The following is a 20,611-nucleotide window of genomic DNA, read 5'->3' as shown; positions in this document are numbered from 1 at the left end:
CTGGTGGGACAGACTGGTTCCTGCCCAGTGGTGGGTGGAGCTGGGTCTTGTCCCTCTGGTGGGCAAGGCCATTTCAGGTTGTGTGCTTATCAGGCAGCTGTGTCCTCAGGAAGACTTTAAGCAGCCTGTCTGCTGATGGGTGGGGCTATGTTCCTGCCTTGTTGGTTGTTTGGCCTGAGGCATCCCAGCACTGGAGCCTACAGACTGTTGGGTCAGGCTAGGTCTTGGGGGGGAAATGGCAACCTCCAGGAGGTCTCTCACCAATGAGAACTCACCAGAGCTGCTACTGCCGGTATCTTTGTCCTTGCAGTGAGCCACAGCCACTCCCCTCACCTCTGCAGGAGATTCTCCAATACTAGCAGGTAGTTCTGGCCCAGTCTCTTGTGAGGTCACTGCTTTTTTTCCCTGTGTCCTTGTGTGCATGAGACACTGTATGCACCCTTCAAGAGTGGAGTTTCTCTTTCACCCAGTCCTGTGGAATTCCTGTAATCAAACCCTGCTGGCCTTCAAAGCCAGATTCTCTGGGGGCTCCTCCTCCTGTTGCAAGACCCCTAGGCTGGGGACCCTGGCATGGGGCTCAGAACTTTTATTCCTGAGTGAGAACTTCTGTGTTATAATTATTTTCCAGTTTGTGGGTCGCCCCCACCAGGCGTGTATGTGATTTGAATTTATTTTGATTGTGCCCCTCCTTCCATCTCGTTGTGACTTCTTCTTTGTCTTTGGATATAGGGTATCTTTTTTTGTAGATGCCAGCATTTTTTTGGTTGATGGTTGTTTAGCAGTTAGTTGTGATTTTGGTTAGAAGAGGTGAGCTCATGTCCTTCTACTCCACAATCTGGTCAGTTTCAAGCAAGTCTTAAAAATCAGGAAATTGCTTTTTAAATATTATAGTAACTGTTGTTTTAACATGGTTAAAATTTATTTGTTCATTGCTAGTTTTATTGCCTAGTGATTAGAAGAAAGGCCTTTATCTACAGGGGTGGGGCACAGTCATTTTAGTGTCAAGAAATAGCTTCAGCAAGAGTTTAAACCTTGAATCTGAATAAATCTTCATCCCCAAATTAGTATTTTATTTTTTTACTTTTTATTTTTAATAGATCTTGGAGTATAATTGCTTCACACTACTGTGGTAGCTTCTGTTGCAAAACAAAGCGAATCAGTCATATGCATACACGTGTCCCCATATCCCCTCCCTATTGAGCCTCCCTCCCATCCTCCCTCCCATCCTCCCTCTCCCACCCCCTCTAGGTCATCACAAAGCACTGAGATGATCTCCCTGTGCTATGCTGCTGCTTCCCACCAGCCAACTGTTTTACATTCAATAGTGTATATATGTCGATGCTACTCTCACTTTGCCCCAGCTTCCCCCTCCCACCCCATGTCATCAAGTCCATTCTCTATGTCTACCTCTGTATTCCTGCCCTGCAACTAGGTTCATCAGTACCATTTTTTTTTTTAGATTCCACATATATGCCTTTGCATATGGTATTTGTTTTTCTCTGACTTAACCTCACTCTGTATGACAGACTCTAGGTCCATCCACCTCACTACAAATAACTCAATTTCATTTCTTTTTATGGCTGAGTCACATTCCATTGTATATATGTGCCACATCTTCTTTATCCATTCATCTGTCGATGGACATTTAGGTTGCTTCCATGTCCTGGCTATTGCAAATAGTGCTGCAATGAACATTGTGGTACATATCTCTTTTTGAATTATGGTTTTCTTGGGGTATATACCCAGTAGTGGGATTGCTGGGTCATATGGTAATTCTATTTTTAGGTTTTTAAGGAACCTCCATACTGTTTTCCATAGTGATTTGTATCAATTTACATTCCCACCAACAGTGCAAGAGGGTTCCCTTTTCACCACACCCCTCCTAGCATTTATTGCTTCTAGATTTTTTGATAATGGCCATTCTGACTGGCGTGAGGTGATACCTCATTGTATTTTTTTTTATTTTCTAGTTCAACAATTTTAATTTTACAGATGAGAGTGATGAAAAAAGGCTGTCAATGTTTAAAATTACAAAGTTATTTAATAGCAGAACCAAATCTAAAATTCATGGTTTGTAGTTTTTCTACCAAATTGTGTTGTCTGAATAAATTCCACAAGTGTGAAATAGTGGTACAATGAAGGGGATATAGAATTTGTAGCCAACAAGTCTGTATGCGTATTCTTTTCTCCTACTCACAAACTTTGGCAACCTGGGCAAGTTCATTAAATTCTCTATGCCTTCCTTAGTTTATTATGATAGTCAGTACGTTTTTAGTGTAGTTAGTGAGAATTAAATGAGTTAATACATGTGAAGAGTCTTACTAGAGTCCCTGGTGCACAGTAAAGGGTCAATTAATATTATTGTAGGTAATCAAAACTATGCCTCTCTCAAGTCAAATATGATATTCTGGGATGATCAATAATAAATGCTGTTATTTATTAACTTCTTTCTATGTACTAGGAATCCACAGATATCATTTATAATGTCACATATCTGTGCAAGGCAGTTTTAATGAGAAGCAATATCAGGAAGTAGAATGTTGTAGTGGTGGAGAGTGAGGGATCTGGATTTACACTAAGTAGGTGAGAATTCTGCTCCACCAATTGCTAGCTCTGCAATTGGGCAGGTTTTATTTCATTTATTTTATTTAACAAGCATTTATAAAGTCTACAGGCATTTTTCTAAATACTCTACAGTTACTGAGTCATTTAATCTTTATAAAAGAGGAAGGGATTTTATTACACCCATTTTGCAGAGAAACTGAGATATTAACAAAAAGCATCATGGTGTAGTGATTGAGTACACATCCTCCTGAGAGTGACTACTTGGGTATGAATCCTGCCTCCTCCACTTCCTAGTGATGTGACTCAGGTGGTTTAATGATAGCTAACTCTGCAACAATTACCTCTTCTGTACAGTAACCTCACTGTAGTTTTGATTTGCATTTCTCTAATAATTAGTGATGTTGAGCATCTTTTCATGTGCCTATTGGCCATCTGTATGTCTTCCTTGGTGAAATGTCTATTTAGGTCTTCCACCCACTTTTTAATTGGATTGTTTGTTTTTTTGATATTGGGCTCCTTGAACCGTTTGTATAATTTGGAGATTAATCCTCTGTTGTTTTGTTTGCAAATATTTTCTCCCATTCTGAGGGTTGTCTTTCTGTCTTGTTTATGGTTTCCTTTGTGCAAAAGCTTTTAAGTTTAATTAAGTCCTATTTGTTTATTTTTGTTTTTATTTCCGTTACTCTAGGAGGTGGGTCAAAAAAGATCTTGCTGTGGTGTATGTCAAAGAGTATTTTTCCTATGTTTTCCTCTAAGAGTTTTATAGTGTCTGGTCTTACATTTAAGTCTTTAATCCAATTTGAGTTTATTTTTGTGTATGGTGTTAAGTAGTGTTCTAATTTCATTCTTTTACATGTAGCTGTCCAGTTTCCCCAGCACCCCTTATTGAAGAGGCTGTCTTTTAAAATGCTAAAATTAGCATTTTAAATTGGAAAAGACTGAGATACCTTTAATTGGAAGATTATATTCTTTTCCCATGATTGCCTCTAACCAGTTGGTTAGAAGCTTGGAAATAAGGCAAGCTCAGTTACTGGGGTGGGGGGTGGGAAATTACATTATGTTGCCCATCGAGTTGAAACATGTGAATGTTTCTCTCTGCCCTGTAAATAAACAATTACAAAGAATTCTACATGTTCTGAAGTAGCAAATATGGCATTAGGTAGGCAAGGACGTTGGAAAGGGGGATTTCCTTTGAAATAAGGCAGTTGGGGAAGGCATCTCTGGGATGTGACATTACAGTTCAGATCTCAAGGATGACCTTGAATTTGGCCTGTTCTAGGAATGGTCATTGTGTTGGTACTTTATGAGCCAGTTTGAAAGTCACACAAGATGAGGCTGGAGAGGCAGATCATGTGAATTCTTGGACTTTTTATTAAAATACTTTGATGGCATACATATCAATTGGAATAGGTTAGGTTATACTAGTGTAACATTTGGTGCTCAGATCTCAAAACACAGGTTTACTTCTCACTGATGTCACCTTCTCAGTGGGGCTTGCCTGAAACTCAACTCCACATCTTCACTCCAGGTTCTAGACTGACAGAGCAACCGATCTGGGAAGTGGCTGGGCATTATGGTAGAGGGAAAAGAGGGAGCACGAGTCTTCAAGCTTCTGCCTGAAGTGACATATGCCATTTCTGCCCACACATCATTGGCCAAAGCAATAAAGTCCAATTTCAGTGGTGCAAAGAAGTGTTCTCTTCCCTCAAGGGGAGGAAGTGTCTGTTGGTATAATTATCCCCCTCTAAATCTATATCCTTCTGTGCATCTTAACCAAGAAATAGAGCTACACCTCCTTTTTGCTTTAGTCACAGATTCACTCTAGTTCTTATCAGAGAAACAATAACTTAAAAAGATTTACACCCAGTGTCGGTATTTTGTGTGCACATGTCAAATCGCCCATTTCTCTAAATTTTATAAAGCAGTTTTTTCTTACCCTCATGGGTCTTTAATTTAGGGGCAAAATTTAAATCAACTTCAGTAGAAAGGATTTCATATTTCCTACCCAATTGTAAGGATTGTTTATTCATTTGGTAGAGACTTGAGCTGGAGAAAGGGCTATTTGCCTACAGTATTGAATAACAGAATCCAGTGCTAATAAGTTACCAAGTGCATTTCCAAATGGCAAAGTAGAGTATCTTGGCACTTTATTCATGTTTAAATTTGTAAGAGAGTTCAGGAATGTTTTAGTATTTCCATCTTCCAAACCAAGAAATGGAGGTTCTTTGTTTCTCAAAGCCCCACACTGGGCCAGGGTTCTGGAAATATAAATGAGTATCATTATCCCTTTTAGTCCTGAGAACCACATCTTTTAAAGGCAAAGGGGCAGAAGTGTTGGGAGAGAAACATAAGAGTGACAGGCAAAGAGATGAAAAATTGAATGTAGATTTAAAAATTGAAATTTGTGTTGAGGTTGCCCACTGTGAGATAAGACTGTCCTACGTACAAGTTTTTTCTCATCAAACTTGTTTATTATTGGAAAAATATTCCTTTGGTACAGCAGTTTAAAAAACCTTATTCCCTTTTAACTTTTAAGTTCCTGGCTTTGTTGGATAAAGGGATTGACTTTCTTCTTGCCTTTTAGAACAATACACCCGATAGCACTTCTTCTGTAGGAGGTGGAGGGAATTAAATTTGATGGAATACAGATTTCCATTTTCAAAAGAACACTGAGTTTTTCCCATAGCGGTTTTTGTGGATCCATTGCCAAACTCTTAACAATTTTGTAACTCAATCATAATTCTGTCAACAGTAGGCTGAGGAGGATTGTGTCTGCGCTGGTCACATAGCCAGCACGGTGACTATGCTCATAAAAGATGCTCAAAAAGAATTCCAGTTATGGATGATGGGTTCCAAAGGATGGGCCATGGGCCCATGGAACCATGGGCTTCATCTCAACAATTTATATCTTGCACCTCAGAGGCTGTTGCTAGGGTAATTAGCTATCTAGTATTCAGAGAAAAATTTCACATTGGGATTTGTGTCTGTTCAAACTACTGTGTAGTTTAATTTTGAAAACATGGCCACAGCATTGGCCAGTCTTAGCAGGGGAAGACTATAGGTAAGTTACAGTTGATTTGCAGGGGCAATTTTAAATACACGTATTTGCAACTAGGTATCTCCTGTTAAATGAACATTTCTGAGTCATTAACTGCTCGTGGCTAAGGAACAAACTTCACAAAGTACAGATAATTCCACCTTATCTTCTCAAACAAATTTTATTCATATTCTGCTCTAACAAATATAGTATGAAGGCAACAGTTGTTTAAGTTTTTTAGTGTATGGCACACATGAAAAGAAACAAACATATTTAGAAGCAGTCCAGTATTTAAATGCTGGTTTAACAAAAGAGGCACATATTATCCTATTTAGCAGTTTATACCAGATCTCAGAAGACATTTTTTTTTCCTAGCAAGCAACAGACTACATTTATTTGCATTAAGTAAAAACATATCTTGATCAAGAAAATTACTTTTTTTCTGATTTTCCTTTATATCACAAATGTCAGGGTAAGGCAAATCCTTAATGAATCATATGATAAAAACCCTATTCCCCAAGAAAATATATTGAACATATTCTGCTAACTTTGTTATTTGTCAAAGCAAAGCCGACATGCACCACATACAGAGAAATGTCATTTCAAATCAACTGCATCAAGCAGAACTGTATTACTTCACAAAGAGGCTTTTCAGTGTTTCATAGAAAGATGTACAGTTAGCTGCGATGACTAATAGGTGACCCAGTATCATAGACCACGTTTTGGACACCGCCTTTGTAAGCTTTTATGAAAGAAGGCTTGTCCATCGTCTGAATAGTTACCAGCTAGAGGACACACCCTTTGTCTCTCCTAAAACAAGTACCTTTTTAGTTAGATCTATTATGTGGAAAGCCTACCTTGATCCCACTCTCCGTCCTGTAAACCCTCATACCACCTAGCCTGGCTGGATTGTGGCTGGAAACTGACATACAGAATTCATGTTCTGGAGAATTCAGTCCACCTTTCAAACTTTCCATTGTACAGTCTGTGCAATGGCAGCACCAGTGAAATAAAGGTTTCCTGTGTTGTGGGTGTCTTCGATCTGGCCAAGAGCTAGAGTTTTAATATTTTACTATTGAAATGGAAATTCACTTCATTATTTGTCCTAAAGCATAAAATCTTACCGCCAAAGAGCAACCCAAAAGCATAATGAGGCAAAAATGAAAACACAATCTAATCATAAAGTCAGGTGTAAACAAATTCAAGAGTGGGGCTGATCATACTTACTCCTCACTCAGTTTCCTGGATACAGAGCTGACTTTCTATAGTTTTCAGGCAGAGCCCTCCCTCCTCTCATTCCTACCCCACCCGCGTTGAAAATGAATGAATGGCTATCATTGATGTCAAAGGCAACACCAGGACTGAAGTAATTCTGACCCCTACTGCTCCTACCAGAGACATTAGGTCTCTTTCTTCTTTGTCCATTAAAGAAAATCTCCATCCTTCCTGCCTCCTCATGTTGTTTTCAACTTAACTCATTATTGAGCACAAGTAGCAGTAACGCTTAGGAGTCATAGGAAAATGTGCTCCCAGAAGATTGTGCTTGTCAAGTACTTCACAAGAATCATGGCGACTTTCAGTTAAGTTATAAAGATGACATGAAATATAGAAACTGCCAGTATTCCCATGGCATCATTTCTTGGATTATTTAAAACGAGACTTTTCCTTGTTTTTCTACAAAGCGATGTCTAATGGCAGTAGAGGACGTATCAGTTTCTGTATCAAACCGTGGAATAATGGCAGAAGGGGACATGAGCATGTTCTGAAATCATGAGGTCACTTAAGTATTGTGGCTGCTAGGTTGACGAGCAGCTTAAAAAACTGCGGGTGTTAAAACATATTACATAGGTAGAAATACAACTTGTTAATTATTCCAATAGACCAAATAAGCCATTCAGAGAGGCAACAAATTCAGAAAGGCCAAAACAAAATTCATAGGAAGATAAGAAGGTGAATTTTCTTTAGAGGAAAGAGCATAACTGAAGAACTCCATGGAATATTTAGAAAGCAGAACACCCTTTTATTGTAGAAACGCTCGATCTGATCCATTACTTTTCTCCCTCTACAAAGAAAAAATATACAGCTAACTTACTTACAATTCTAAAGCCCTTATAAGGAAGGTGGATTTAAGAAGATATGGAAGAAATAGTGCAAGTTGCCACAGAAATAAACAGATTGGTCTTAGAGCCGGGGAGGCTGTGGGAAGCAGGTGTCTTGCGTCCTGAGGCTTCTGTCCACGTTGGCCCTAGGATAGACATTTATGACAGCTTCTCACTTCCTCCTGGGCCCTTCGCCCCTCACGCCCACTGTATCACTGGCATCTTGGCTTATTAGTACTGCTGCTCCCATTCAGTGTGTGCTGGGAGAGGGGACTAGCCATCAAATGAGTCTTGGACTCAGCATGAACAAAAACACACCATGTAAAAGCAAACCAGGAAGCCAGAACTACAAGCAAGACCTCTAATTGCCTCTAACTTCAAATGAGCATCTGCTCTGTGGGTCATCAGTCCTTGGGTAAAGACAAGATGTTCTTTTATGAGAAGCATATATATAAAGAGAGATTTCAAGGGAAACTTTTCATATTCATAGGCGGATGCTTGGATCCTAAAGGCAGCAACCCCCTGTCTCTTAACTAAAATGCCTAGAAAAGTGCCACCCCATACAGTTGTGTCACAAGGAGTTACATCTCCCAGGGGAGCTCCATGTGAAGCACCCAGTAAAGACCTCCTGGACCAGGTGAGCTCTGCTGAAAGTCGGTGTCAGAGAAGAACTCACCTGCCATCCTGCTACCAAGGAAGACCCGAGAGCAGCCAGGGCCCACCTTCCTTGTGATGCCTCCACGCTCTGCTACGGATTAAACTCTACTTCCGCAATCCTCCTGACAACCACACGGAACAACACTGTACCCTGGGAATCCCTGAATAAAACACCATTTTTAACTCATCGTCCTGACCTTTTTCCAAGTGATTTCTGATGGTTTTGCCCATTTTCATCCTGCCTCCTTCATCCATGGATTCTACTAATACAGGGTTTGATGGATCCTGAAATGCAGCCTGCAGCTTACCAAACAGTCACCTTCCTTCTCTTTCTTGGAAGAAACCACTGTACCAACCAGCTTTGTGAAATAACCGAGAAAGCAGACAGGAGCCAGGATACACATGTATGTCACACGTGCCACTGGGACCCTGGGGCAGAGTCGTGAGAGAAAAGACAGAAATAACAGGGATAGCGCCTGAAAGATGCATTCACGTGGGTCCCCCCACCAAATAAAACTTTTTTTTTTCTTTTTTTCTTTCTCTTTCTGCCGGTAAACAGAACAAAATGCGGCTGGAGAAATTAGAGCAAAGGATTCCCCATCCTTCCGTGGGACTCACCTCCCCCCACCCTCCCCCACAGCGCACGCAGGTGTCTTTTTCCACCCCCCAGGGCCGGGAGGCCTGCAATGCTGAGGACTGTCATTTACTTCCATTTCTTTGTTCCTTTGCTTCATCTTGTGCCCCTGCCGAAGATAAGGAGAAACCATTTGTTAGATTAAAGATATCTCCATAGGTTGAGCAAGGAATATCTTTTTCCTACAGCCATTTAAATGCTTCTCACCCCTCAAATGTGCCTAGAAAGATCTTCTTTGACTATCCAAGAGCTTTGGATATCTGAGCTGTGATTGCAGGCACGGGGTATCTTTAAAGAGCATATAAATCACTGCTAATAAATGTACGAGACATTGACAACTTGCTTGGCTGATGGGGGTGATTAATTCAACTCTTCAAGGTATTCTTTGAGAAAGCTAATCTTGAACCAATGTGTCCTCCCTTCTCAGCCCTTTCATGTGCTCCAGTTTCCAGGGCTCATCATAGAAACAATAATAATTTACATGACGCCGATTTGCAAAAGTCATTGATTGTCATCCCACCACTTTGAGATCTTATTAAGTAGGCATCTGCCGTGTTCTCCACTTGTGAAAGAACTCCAAGAAGATACCCTGCCTTAGAAGAACCTATAGGGAAATGAATAGATCTTAAGTATACTTCAAACTGTTTTGAAAAATGTATTTAACCCACATCATTCCCATTGGCCCAGAAAGTTCCCTTTTCAATTATTAACCGTACAACTGATCTGATTTCTATCACCATAAATTACATCTCTTCAAGGAAGAATTAGAGAGATGATCTCTGAGCTAACTTTCTATTCTAGTGTCCTATGAATCTTTAAAAAAAAATCCTTTGAGGTGTGTGTGTGTATAGAAAAGCGATATCGTGCTCATTGTAGATAATATTTAAAATATCCAAAAGTAGACAAGCAAGGATCCTGCATAATGCCTCTATTGACAATAACTTCTGTAGTTAATATTATGGAGCATTTCCTTATATTATTTTTCCATATCTTTCATATGTATATACACAGTCATGCATTTTAATTTTAACAATTAAAATTGTAAACAGGAAGAACATTACAGACAACCTTAAGACATATCTAGAATATGTTCAATATCCAGATTTAATATGTGTTAACATTTTTCAAATTTCCTTGTGATCTTTATTTTACTTTAAAAAAATAAAACATTATGGGTAAATTAAAGTATTTACAGATAAATTAAAACTATTTCTCTTCCTTCCCAGAGATTACTGAATCCTGATATTAGTGTGAATCAACAACATGCATGTTTTTATACTTTTACACATACATATATTTACAGATACAGACACAGTGGGAAGTATGTAGTGTCATCTTGTGTATTATAAAATGTACGTAAATAGTAATTTTGTCTTACTCTGTTTTTAACCATTCGTCAATTATTGTTATAAATTTATAATCAATATATATTTTGATGTTCCTTTGTGTTTACCACTTTTCTTGGCTTGCAGTTGTTTCCTGCACACTACTCTTTCCTCTGGGCTCAATTTTCTTCTTACTGTTGTGCCTCCTTTAGTAGCTTTTAGAGAAAAGGTATGTGAGTAGCAGGTTTTTCTTTTTTCCTTAAAATGGGATATCATTTTCCTTTTGTTAAAATTAATTAATTAATTAATTAAGTTTTTTGGGCTGTGTTGGGTCTTCGTTTCTGTGTGAGAGCTTTCTCTAGTTGCGGCGAGCAGGGGCCACTCTTCATCGTGGTGCGCGGGCCTCTCACTGTTGCAGCCTCTCTTGTTGTGGAGCACAGGCTCAAGACGTGCAGGCTCAGTAGTTGTGGCTCACGGGTCTAGTTGCTCCACGGCATGTGGGATCTTCCCAGACCAGGGCTCGAACCCGTGTCCCCTGCATTGGCAGGCAGATTCTCAACCACTGCGCCACCAGGGAAGCCCCTCATTTTCTTAAATGATAGTGAAACTAGTGAAGAACTCTATGTTGACAATTATTTTAATCCATGTTTTGAAGACTCAGAATTATTCTATTATCTTCTGACCTAAATTCTTGATCTTGGGAAGCTTGTTGTCTGTGCAATACCTATTTATTTATGGTTAACGCTCCTTTCCCTCTAATTGTTTTAATTTTTTTCACATTGGTGTTCTGTAGTGCGTAAGTGTGAATTTATTTTAAATATGTCCTTCTTGTAACTTATTATTCTTCTTTTAACTTAAAATTTATTACTTACATCAATTCTATTTTTTTTAAAGGAACTCCTTTATTTTATTTATTTATTTATTCATTCCTGGCCGCGCTGGGTCTTCGTTCCTGCGCGAGGGCCTTCTCTAGTTGCGGCGAGCGGAGGCCGGGGCCACTCTTCATCGTGGTGCACAGGCCTCTCACTATCGCGGCCTCTCCTGTTGTGGAGCACAGGCTCCAGACGTGCAGGCTCAGTAGTTGTGGCTCACAGGCCCAGTTGCTCCGTGGCATGTGGGATCCTCCCAGACCAGGGCTCGAACCCGCGTCCCCTGCATTGGCAGGCAGACTCTCAACCACTGTGCCACCAGGGAAGCCCCTATTACTTTCATCAGTTCTGATAAATCCTTGCCAGTATCTTTCAAATACTATCAACCAGCTCCTTTTAGAGTTCTTGTTGAATACAAAATGTCTTGGTTATTCTCCTTCTATCCCTTATGTCTCCTCATGTGTCATTTATATTACTATATGTTTACTTGCTTCCTCCAAATTGTTAATTTTTCATAGTTTGCTTTTTTCTTACAGTTTTATAGCTACTTTTTATCTTTTGCTGTCATTTAAATGTATATATTTTATAAAATCTTCAAAATTTTCTACTCTCATGTTCTTATGGTGCTAATCATCCTGTAATTTTATCCACCAACTCTCATTCATGATGGATCATTTCCTTTTGTGTTTTGTAAGTCTTAAAATTGTAAATTTAATTCTTCTGTAGGAATTCCAAGGGATAGTTTTACATTTCCATTTGCTAACTCTCCCAGAGATAATACTGGTCTATAATCTAATATTAAATTAATTTTTCAGTTTGTATATTAACATATGACTTTGGATGGCATAAATTTGTGTTTCAAACTCATGGTGCATATATGTTTTCTACTTACTGTGGGAGCCTTTTTCTTTCCCCATGCAGCATCCTGGGCAGGCTCAAGTCTCCTTGTTAATTTCTTGAGCTGGGTTATGACTTACTTATATAGAGCTATCAATTTCAGCTCCTTACCTTGAGTGACCCAAGGTCCCAGGTTGGTATTAAAACCCAAGTCTCTAGCCTTAGGGCCTATCTCTGCACCAACAACCAAACTGCAGCCCTTGGGGCTGCTGGATCTTCAGCTCACCAGATTATTGCTTTGGTATTCAAATTCCTCTTCACTTCTGACACCTTAGCTTTCATGTCAGCTGAGCTATATATTTTAAAATACTTTTGTTGTAGTTTATCTCTCATTTCTAAGCATTTGTATTGAGAGGGGCTCTGCATTTTTTCCCACCTTTTCAGTCACCTATTGCTACAAAACAAGCCACTCCAAAACATAGTGGCCCCCAAACTCATGATTTATTGTTTCTAATGACTCTGTAATCTGGCTTGGGCTCAGCTGGGCAGTTCACCTGCTCCAGGTGTCATCCACTGGGGCCGGAACATCCAAAATGCCCTCTCACTTTCCAGAATCTCTCTCCATGTGGCCTTCCTCATTCTGTAGCACAGCTTGAACTCCTTACAGGGTGGCTGTATTCCAAGAGTACAAAAATGGAAGTTACAAGGCCTCCTAAAGCCCAACCTGGAAGCCACACTTGGCCAGCCATGTTTCTCTAGAATCAAAAGTTCAGATTCTATAAGCATCTTTACATGCCCTCAAATACTTGTAAAATTATTTTTCAGTTTGCACAGTGTTCTATTGATTGATTGAACTGTTCTCCTGTTGTCATTTATGATAGCCCTGATTTTTTACAATTCTAAATTACACAACACTAAACATTCTTGTATTATGTCTTTGAACTCTAATTCTATTTCCATTTCATGGTATTTCTTTAATTTCCCTGGAGGTATGATGCACAGATCGAAAGGTTCTTTCTTCCTGTTGAGCTACCAATAATGTCTACCAACCCAGGTGTGTAAATATTTCTATGGGAACTGATGACATTCCTTAGGTCATACTGTTCCTTATGACAACTGTGTTCAGAAATGCACTATTGTTTAGGGAGCAGTACGGTATCATCAAAGAATATTGTCCTGGAAGTATTTGAACTTCCATTGATCAGCTAAGTGACCCTGTGCAAGTCACTTCTCCTTCCTGGAGTTGAGGGACTGCAGCAAAGAGGTAAGGGAGGAGCCACGATACATGGTTTTGCAACAAAGTTAAACTAATTTTGAACTTTAAGTTTTGACAACTTATTCATTTGGGTAAAGGGATGTAGATAGATTCATATTTATAGTCAAGGAAAATATTTTGACATTGACCAAGGAAAACATTTATTTTGGTGCTGCATCTAGATATTGATCACACAGAAAAATAATAGTGTCTGTAAGAAAGAAATCTAGGCGATAAGTCTATAGTTTGTTGGCAGCAAAAGGGCAAAAGGTAAGGCAATACTGAAGAACTTGCATTTAAATTGTTCAGGTTTAATCTCACTTCATTACTTCTTAAGGTAAACTTCTCTACTGTATCATTTCTGCAGCTTAACAGGATAATTTAAAATACATAAACAAGGTTAAAAAAAAAGCAATGTTTTATAAGACCATGTTTGTGTGAGTTTATATTTTTTAGCCATCCTATGCTATACATGTATTGCACAAATGCTATTATATTTAGTTTTAAATGATGTTTAAAACCGTGATAGGAAGACAGCTGCCTGCTTTCACATGTTCTCAAACTTCAGTCTGCCACAATGCTGGAGCTTGAGCAATGTGTCTGCCATGATGCTGGTGCAACATGGCCTTCTGGGAGCGTGCAGAGGCCTACTGAGAAGATGCAGGGAAGATGAAGGGAGGTGTGAATGAAAAATGTTGCTTGCCTACACTGCCACCCTGATGGTGAGCCCTGAGGAGGCTCAGGATGAGAAAGAACAGGATACAGGATACAAAAGATAATGACCTCATGCTGTGTAGCCATGCCCATTGGGGAACCCACTCATCTTAATTAAAACTTGCTCTGCTGGGGACACAAATAAGAACTGGCCATTCCATGATCTGAGCACTGTGGTGGTCTTATACCACTAGAGGGAAAACCTAAGACATGTAAGAGAAGCTGAAACAGCTCTGGGGCAAAACCTAGAGGAGTTACGCTCACAGGTGGCACATTGCCCACCACAGGATCATCGCTAGTGATTTTATTTTGACAAACCAACCTCTGAATGGGGAATAAAGCTTTCAAAACAAAAAGCAAAAGGAACAACAGATTGCAAGCCTCCAACTTAATACCCTAGCCAGGTTTATATACCTACAAAATTGACTGACTTACCTGGGAATATCGTGTTCTGATAATGACTAAGAATGGGGCTCTTTTATTGCATATTCAGTTAAGTTTAAAAAAAAAAAAAAAAAGCCTGCTTGATTAAAAAAAAAACATCTTTTCAGAATTCTGACCTTAAAGAAACAAAAGCCCTTCTAGGGGTAACTTGCATTTCTCTTCCTCTGCCTTTGAAATGTAAATGTTCTACCTGTTCTTCTTTAGGCATTTGTGTGTTTGTGTGTGTGTGTGTGTGTGTGTGTGTGTGGTCTCTAACAACCAAAAGGTACACATATGGTATACATTTGTCATCCAATTGAAGAGACTGGGGTCCTGAGCAGTCTTTTTTTTTCTGGCTGTGCGAACTCTCAGGGGCTTTTTGCCATCTAAACCTTTGGTGCGTTAGCTTGTACAACGAAGGCCTTTACTTTCTTAAACTATTTTGAGGAGTAAACTTTCTGGATCTTGTTTAGGTGGCATCTTTTGCATCTCTTCTGGGGAAGCCTCTTGTATCTTATTGGTTTGAGTCACTATTAAGATATATCTCATTAATGGCCAGATGATGGTTCCTTTAAATTGGACTTCTGAATTGGTAAATTTTTAGAATGCTCTCATTATAAACAGCCATTTTATTGGTACTTATTAAAAAAGAAAGAAATTAAAGGGTGGAAAATGTATCTAATGGTTAGTTTAAAACAAACAAGAAAAAACAGCTTGTGAACTTTTGCTTAATTATATTGTGGGCTAGACATTGTTTCACTGGGGAATGCTTCCCCTGGTTGGTATTATAAGACAGGACATATAGATCTGCCTCTCAGGAAATATTAATTAAACATACTAAAGGAAACCAATAAGGCTACCTGAACTTTATAAAGTGAAAACTGAGAACTAATATTCAAGGGCTAATAATAATAAAATTAGTGATTTTGCTCTGGGTTTTAACTTGCGCACTCAGAAAGAGGGCCTTGTTGATGGTCTTATGCAAGTTTTTAAAGGCATGATAAATTAAACCCTCAAGTCCTAGAACATAGAACTCTTAAATTTCAGTTCAGTTGGCAATATTCGCACTGAAAAGCAAATTAAATAAAATATAGCTGGGCAAATCAATTTTTTAATATCATTTAGGTGACCCGTTCTTTGGGGAATTAAAAGCAACTGTCTTTGCCTTCCATTAAATCTCTACAAATCAGAAATGTAAATACAGCCCACAATGACCTGAGACTGAACCTAATCAGCTCAACCAAGTAGAACCGGAAACCAAAGGCAAAAAAAGGGCAAAAGTGGCCCTTTTAAACTCCAACTGTTACTGAATGCAAGTTTGTGCACCTGGCACACAGGGAAGCCAAACAAACAAAACGTCAGAGTTTGGAGGAGAGAGGTTTATTGCAGGGCCAAGCAAGGAAAATGGGTGGCTCATGCCCAAAAACTCTGAACTCCCCGATGGTTTTTGGGGAGAAGTTTTTAATAGGCAAAATGTGGGGTGAGGGCTACAGGGTGTATGACTTTCTTCCAACTGGTTGGTGGTGAGGTAACGGGGCGGTGCTCCAGGAATCTTGTGCTCAGCCTGAAATTACCATCCTCCACCTGGGTGGGGGCCTTAGTTCCTGCAGAAGAAACTCAAAGGTATTGTTATGTATATCCCTTGAAGGAGGAACCAGGATCCTGCTTTAATCTTTGCGCTATTGTTTCTTGACTGCTCCTCCTTTGTTTCTGCATTGCCTCACTTCCCTGATGAGCAGCTGTTTGAATCTGCCCTTTGTAACAAAGGGAAGGGTCAAGGGAGGCAGAATGAAGCTTATTTCCTACAAAGAAATGGGGGACATGGAAAGGATTTGTACCCAGGAGGGCCCCACGAGTCCTGCTCAGTTTCAAAACTGCTGGGAAGGCTCTCTCAGCCAAAATCTAATTCATAGCCTCCTAAGGGTTTATCAAGAATAAATACAAATCTTAAAGCCTTTTCCATAAATAGTAAAGCCTTAATCATCTCAACAAGCAACTTTAATTTATTCCAGTTGTTCTTTATAAAGTAGTAAGCTTATATTGTATTATTTAATTCATAACTAAGTTTTTAAAGTGAGGCTATGACATCTCCAGTTTTGTCTGGTTATATGTCTGTGTACATGTTATACATATGAGATGTGTCTACCTCTGGAAAATATCAAAATTAAACTTATAAAAGAGCTCTATTTAATTGACTTAAAAGTAAGTGCTTACAAACTAAATATTTCTAAATATGAAAGAAACTACCCAGAATGAATTTCAGGTTCACATGATCTAGAAAGTATTCAATATTAAATTAACATGTGGTATTAAAGCTAGCTTAAGCTTGCTGGTTTATTGTACCTAGGTTTACTGAAGGTCAATACATGTTATTTCTGTTACAGAGTTTGTCAACAACAACAAAAGTTAACTTGGTATGATGAAATTCTTGTAAGTAGATTAAATAAGAGTTTTTGGGTGAACTCTTTAGAAATAATTAAGTTTTAGGAATGTCTACTTGAAAATAATCTCTCCAAATATCTGGTAACTTGAAACTTTAGAATTGTGCTAAATTAAGTTAAATGATGAGAGTTTGTTGAATAGCTAGGTCATTCCCAAATAAAATAAGATACTGAAAAAATGACTGAACCTTGGCTTCCCTTTAGAGAGTAACTAAAGTTGTTTAGAACTATTAATAAATGTTTGGTGCCACACTGGGATATTTTTATAAGAAAGCACATGTTTTTAGAAATTATTATTGGTATTTATGTTTGCCAAACTATAGAGTGCTAATGTAGAAGACAGTTCATAATTGCTTCTTAGTTTTCACTAGAAATTAAGGTTTTTAAGAGTTGAGGATTCTAAACATGTAATTAAAGCTAACAGAAATAATAAAGGAACCATTTCAGTAGGAAAGTAAGATGTGTGTTGTGAACAAAAGAAGGTATGAAAAATGGAATTGCATTTTGTTAAGGGAAAAGAAAGTAATTTTGTCCTAGAGCTGGTTGTTTCTAGATGTGGGGAAAATTAAGGGACAAAATAATATGCATGCAGAAAGGGGTGGAAAAGGAACCCTGAGAATACAGTTTTGTTCATGGTCAGGATTGGCTGAATTTAATTAGGTAGATGGATGGATTTTCTTGTTAAAAGTAAGCTGGTACAAGACTGGAGTTTCACTTTCTCTCTCTGTTAAGAAAACAAAGTTTTTTTGAAGTGCTGCTTTGCTAGCAGATTGTGCCTTTAAGTGACCTGTATTTACTTTTGAAATCTTTTGTAACTTTGGTTAAGTGAACAAGCTGTGATCCTATTTGACCAAGTGTTTTAAAACTTTTGACCTTCAGCTAACTTTACAATGCTTCAGAGGGCCCCTAAGAAATCTCAGAGAAGAATATCAAACTAATTGGGCTTATGGTAAGTTAAATTACTTGAGAAACATTGTCAAGTAATTAGAGATGAACCTTAGGTTATATTTTATGGATAAATGTCATTAGTATAGATATCCCAAAATGTATATGAAATTCCTAAAAATCTGATATGCCCTGGTATAATGTTATCAGTCATAATTCTAGTTATTATCTTAAAAATGTTGTTATATGTCACAGGAGTATCCAAGTTTCTTGTCAATTGCATTGTAATCATATCTTTAACCATGTCATTTTCAGTCTTGTTGTTTATAGACAATCATTGTTTTACTCTGATAATTTTATAAAATGAACTGCAAGAAAATTCATAAGAAGGATTTTTAACAAATATAAGTTTCTGATAACTTTTAGATGATACCGCTGAACTGTGTAAGAAATTACAAAACTCTAATGGAAAACCTGAAGACTTCATCCAGCTCATCAGGAATTAATCTTTTTTATCTTTTTTTACTGTCTCTCAAATTTCTTTGCTAGTGATACACAGAATACAAAAGGAATAGTTTGACAAGTTACAATCAGTTCAGTTTGGGATACATTGAGTATGACTCTGAAACTCCAAGGAGAGTCCTAGATATAGAATTAAGTTGATTTTTTTCATACAAAATTATCTAGTACAGTATACTGACTGATCAATATAATGCCAACTTATAATAACACCAAGTTCTCATTATATGTGGGTCATTTCTTGAGCACTCTGAACTGTTACATTGACATACAGTACTTGCCCACTCCCATGCCAACATTACACTAGTTTTATTTTAAAAGTCTTGTTACTGCATAGATAAGTCTCTACACCTTGTCACTACCACATCTTCTTCCTCTTCAAAATTGTCTTGGCTGTTTCCGTTCTTCTCTTTTTTTTTATACAGCAGGTTCTTATTAGTCATCAATTTCATACACATCAGTGTATACATGTCAATCCCAATTGCACAATTTGTCACACCCCCCCACCCCCATCCCCCTGCCGCTTTCCCCCTTTGGTGTCCATACATTTGTTCTCTATATCTGTGTCTCAATTTCTGCCCTGCAAACCAGTTCTTCTGTACCATTTTTCTAGGTTCCACATATATGCATTAATATACGACATTTGTTTTTCTCTTTCTAACTTCACTCTGTATGACAGTCTCTAGGTCCATCCATGTCTCAACAAATGACCCAATTTCATTCCTTCTTTTGGCTGAGTAATATTCCATTGTATAGATATACCACATCTTCTTTATCCATTCATCTGTCGATGGGCATTGAGGTTGCTTCCATGACCTGGCTATGGTAAATAGTGCTGCAATGAACATTGGGGTGCATGTGTCTTTTTGAATTACAGTTTTCTCTGGGTATATGCCCAGTAGTGGGATTGCTGGATCACATGGTAATTCTTTTTTTTTTTTTTTGAGGTATGCGGGCCTCTCACTGTTGTGGCCTCTCCCGTTGCGGAGCGCAGGCTCAGCGGCCATGGTTCACAGGCCCAGCCGCTCCGCGGCATGTGGGATCTTCCCAGACCGGGGCACGAACCCGTGTCCCCTGCATCGACAGGCGGACTCTCAACCACTGCGCCACCAGGGAAGCCCCACATGGTAATTCTATTTTTAGTTTTCTAAGGAACCTCCATACTGTTCTCCATAATGGCTGTATTAATTTACATTCCCACCAACACTGCAAGAGTGTTCCCTTCCCTCCACACCCTCACCAGCATTTGTTGTTTGTAGATTTTCTGATGATGCCCATTCTAACTGGTGTGAGGTGATACCTCACTGTAGTTTTGATTTGCATTTCTCTAATAATTAGTGATGTTGAGCAGCTTTTCATGTGCTTCTTGGACAACTGTATGTCTTCTTTGGAGAAATGTCTATTTAGGTCTTCTACCCATTTTTGGATTGGGTTGTTTGTTTTTTTCATATTGAGCTGCATGAGCTGTATATATATTTTGGAGATTAACCCTTTGTCTGCTGATTCGTTTGCAAATATTTTCTCCCATTCTGAGGGTGTTGTCTTTTCATCTTGTTTATGGTTTCCTTTGCTGTGCAAAAGCTTCGAAGTTTCATTAGGTCCCATTTGTTTATTTTTTGGTTTTATTTCCATTATTCTAGGAGGTGGATCAAAAAAGATCTTGCTGTGATTTATGTCAAAGAGTGTTCTTCCTGTGTTTTCCTCTAAGAATTTTATAGTGTCTGGTCTTACATTTAGGTGTCGAATCCATTTTGAGTTTATTTTTGTGTATGGTGTTAGGGAGTGTTCTAATTTCATTCTTTTACATGTAACTGTCCAGTTTTCCCAGTACCACCTACTGAAGAGGCTGTCTTTTCTCCACTGTATATCCTTGCCTCCTTTGTCATAGATTATTTGACCATAGGTGCATGGGTTTATCTCTGGGCTTTCTATCTTGTTCCATTGATCTATGTTTCTGTTTTTGTGCCAGTACCATATTGTCTTGATCACTGTAGCTTTGTAGTATAGTCTGAAGTCAGGGAGTCTGATTCCTCCAGCTGCATTATTTTCCCTCAAGACTGCTTTGGCTATTCGGGGTCTTTTGTGTCTCCATACAAATTTTAAGATTTTTTGTTCTAGTTCCATAAAAAATGCCAGTGGTAATTTGATAGGGATTGCATTGAATCTGTAGATTGCTTTGGGTAGTATAGTCATTTTCACAATATTGATTCATCCAATCCAAGAACATGGTATATCTCTCCATCTGTTGGTATCATCTTTAATTTCTTTCAGCAGTGTCTTAGAGTTTTCTGCATACAGGTCTTTTGTCTCCCTAGGTAGGTTTATTCCTAGGTATTTTTGTTGTTGTTGTT

The 20,611-nt window shown here is 38.6% G+C and overlaps 1 protein-coding gene across 1 annotated transcript in view; it reads right to left on the bottom strand.

Moving 5' to 3' along the window:
- Window positions 1-9,028: 9,028 nt before the first annotated feature.
- Window positions 9,029-20,611, bottom strand: part of MACROD2 (mono-ADP ribosylhydrolase 2) — a 1,988,024-nt gene continuing 1,976,441 nt past the window's right edge. The window contains exon 19 of the mRNA XM_081256147.1: window positions 9,029-9,101. The gene's annotated coding sequence lies outside the window, so the exon portion shown is untranslated. The remainder of the gene's footprint in view (window positions 9,102-20,611) is intronic.

This window comes from Mesoplodon bidens (genome assembly GCF_964165515.1).
Source record: "Mesoplodon bidens genome assembly, chromosome: 15".
Lineage (NCBI taxonomy): Eukaryota > Metazoa > Chordata > Mammalia > Artiodactyla > Ziphiidae > Mesoplodon > Mesoplodon bidens.
Note: the sequence above shows the minus strand (reverse complement) of the source record. Positions and strands in the feature narration are given on the sequence as shown.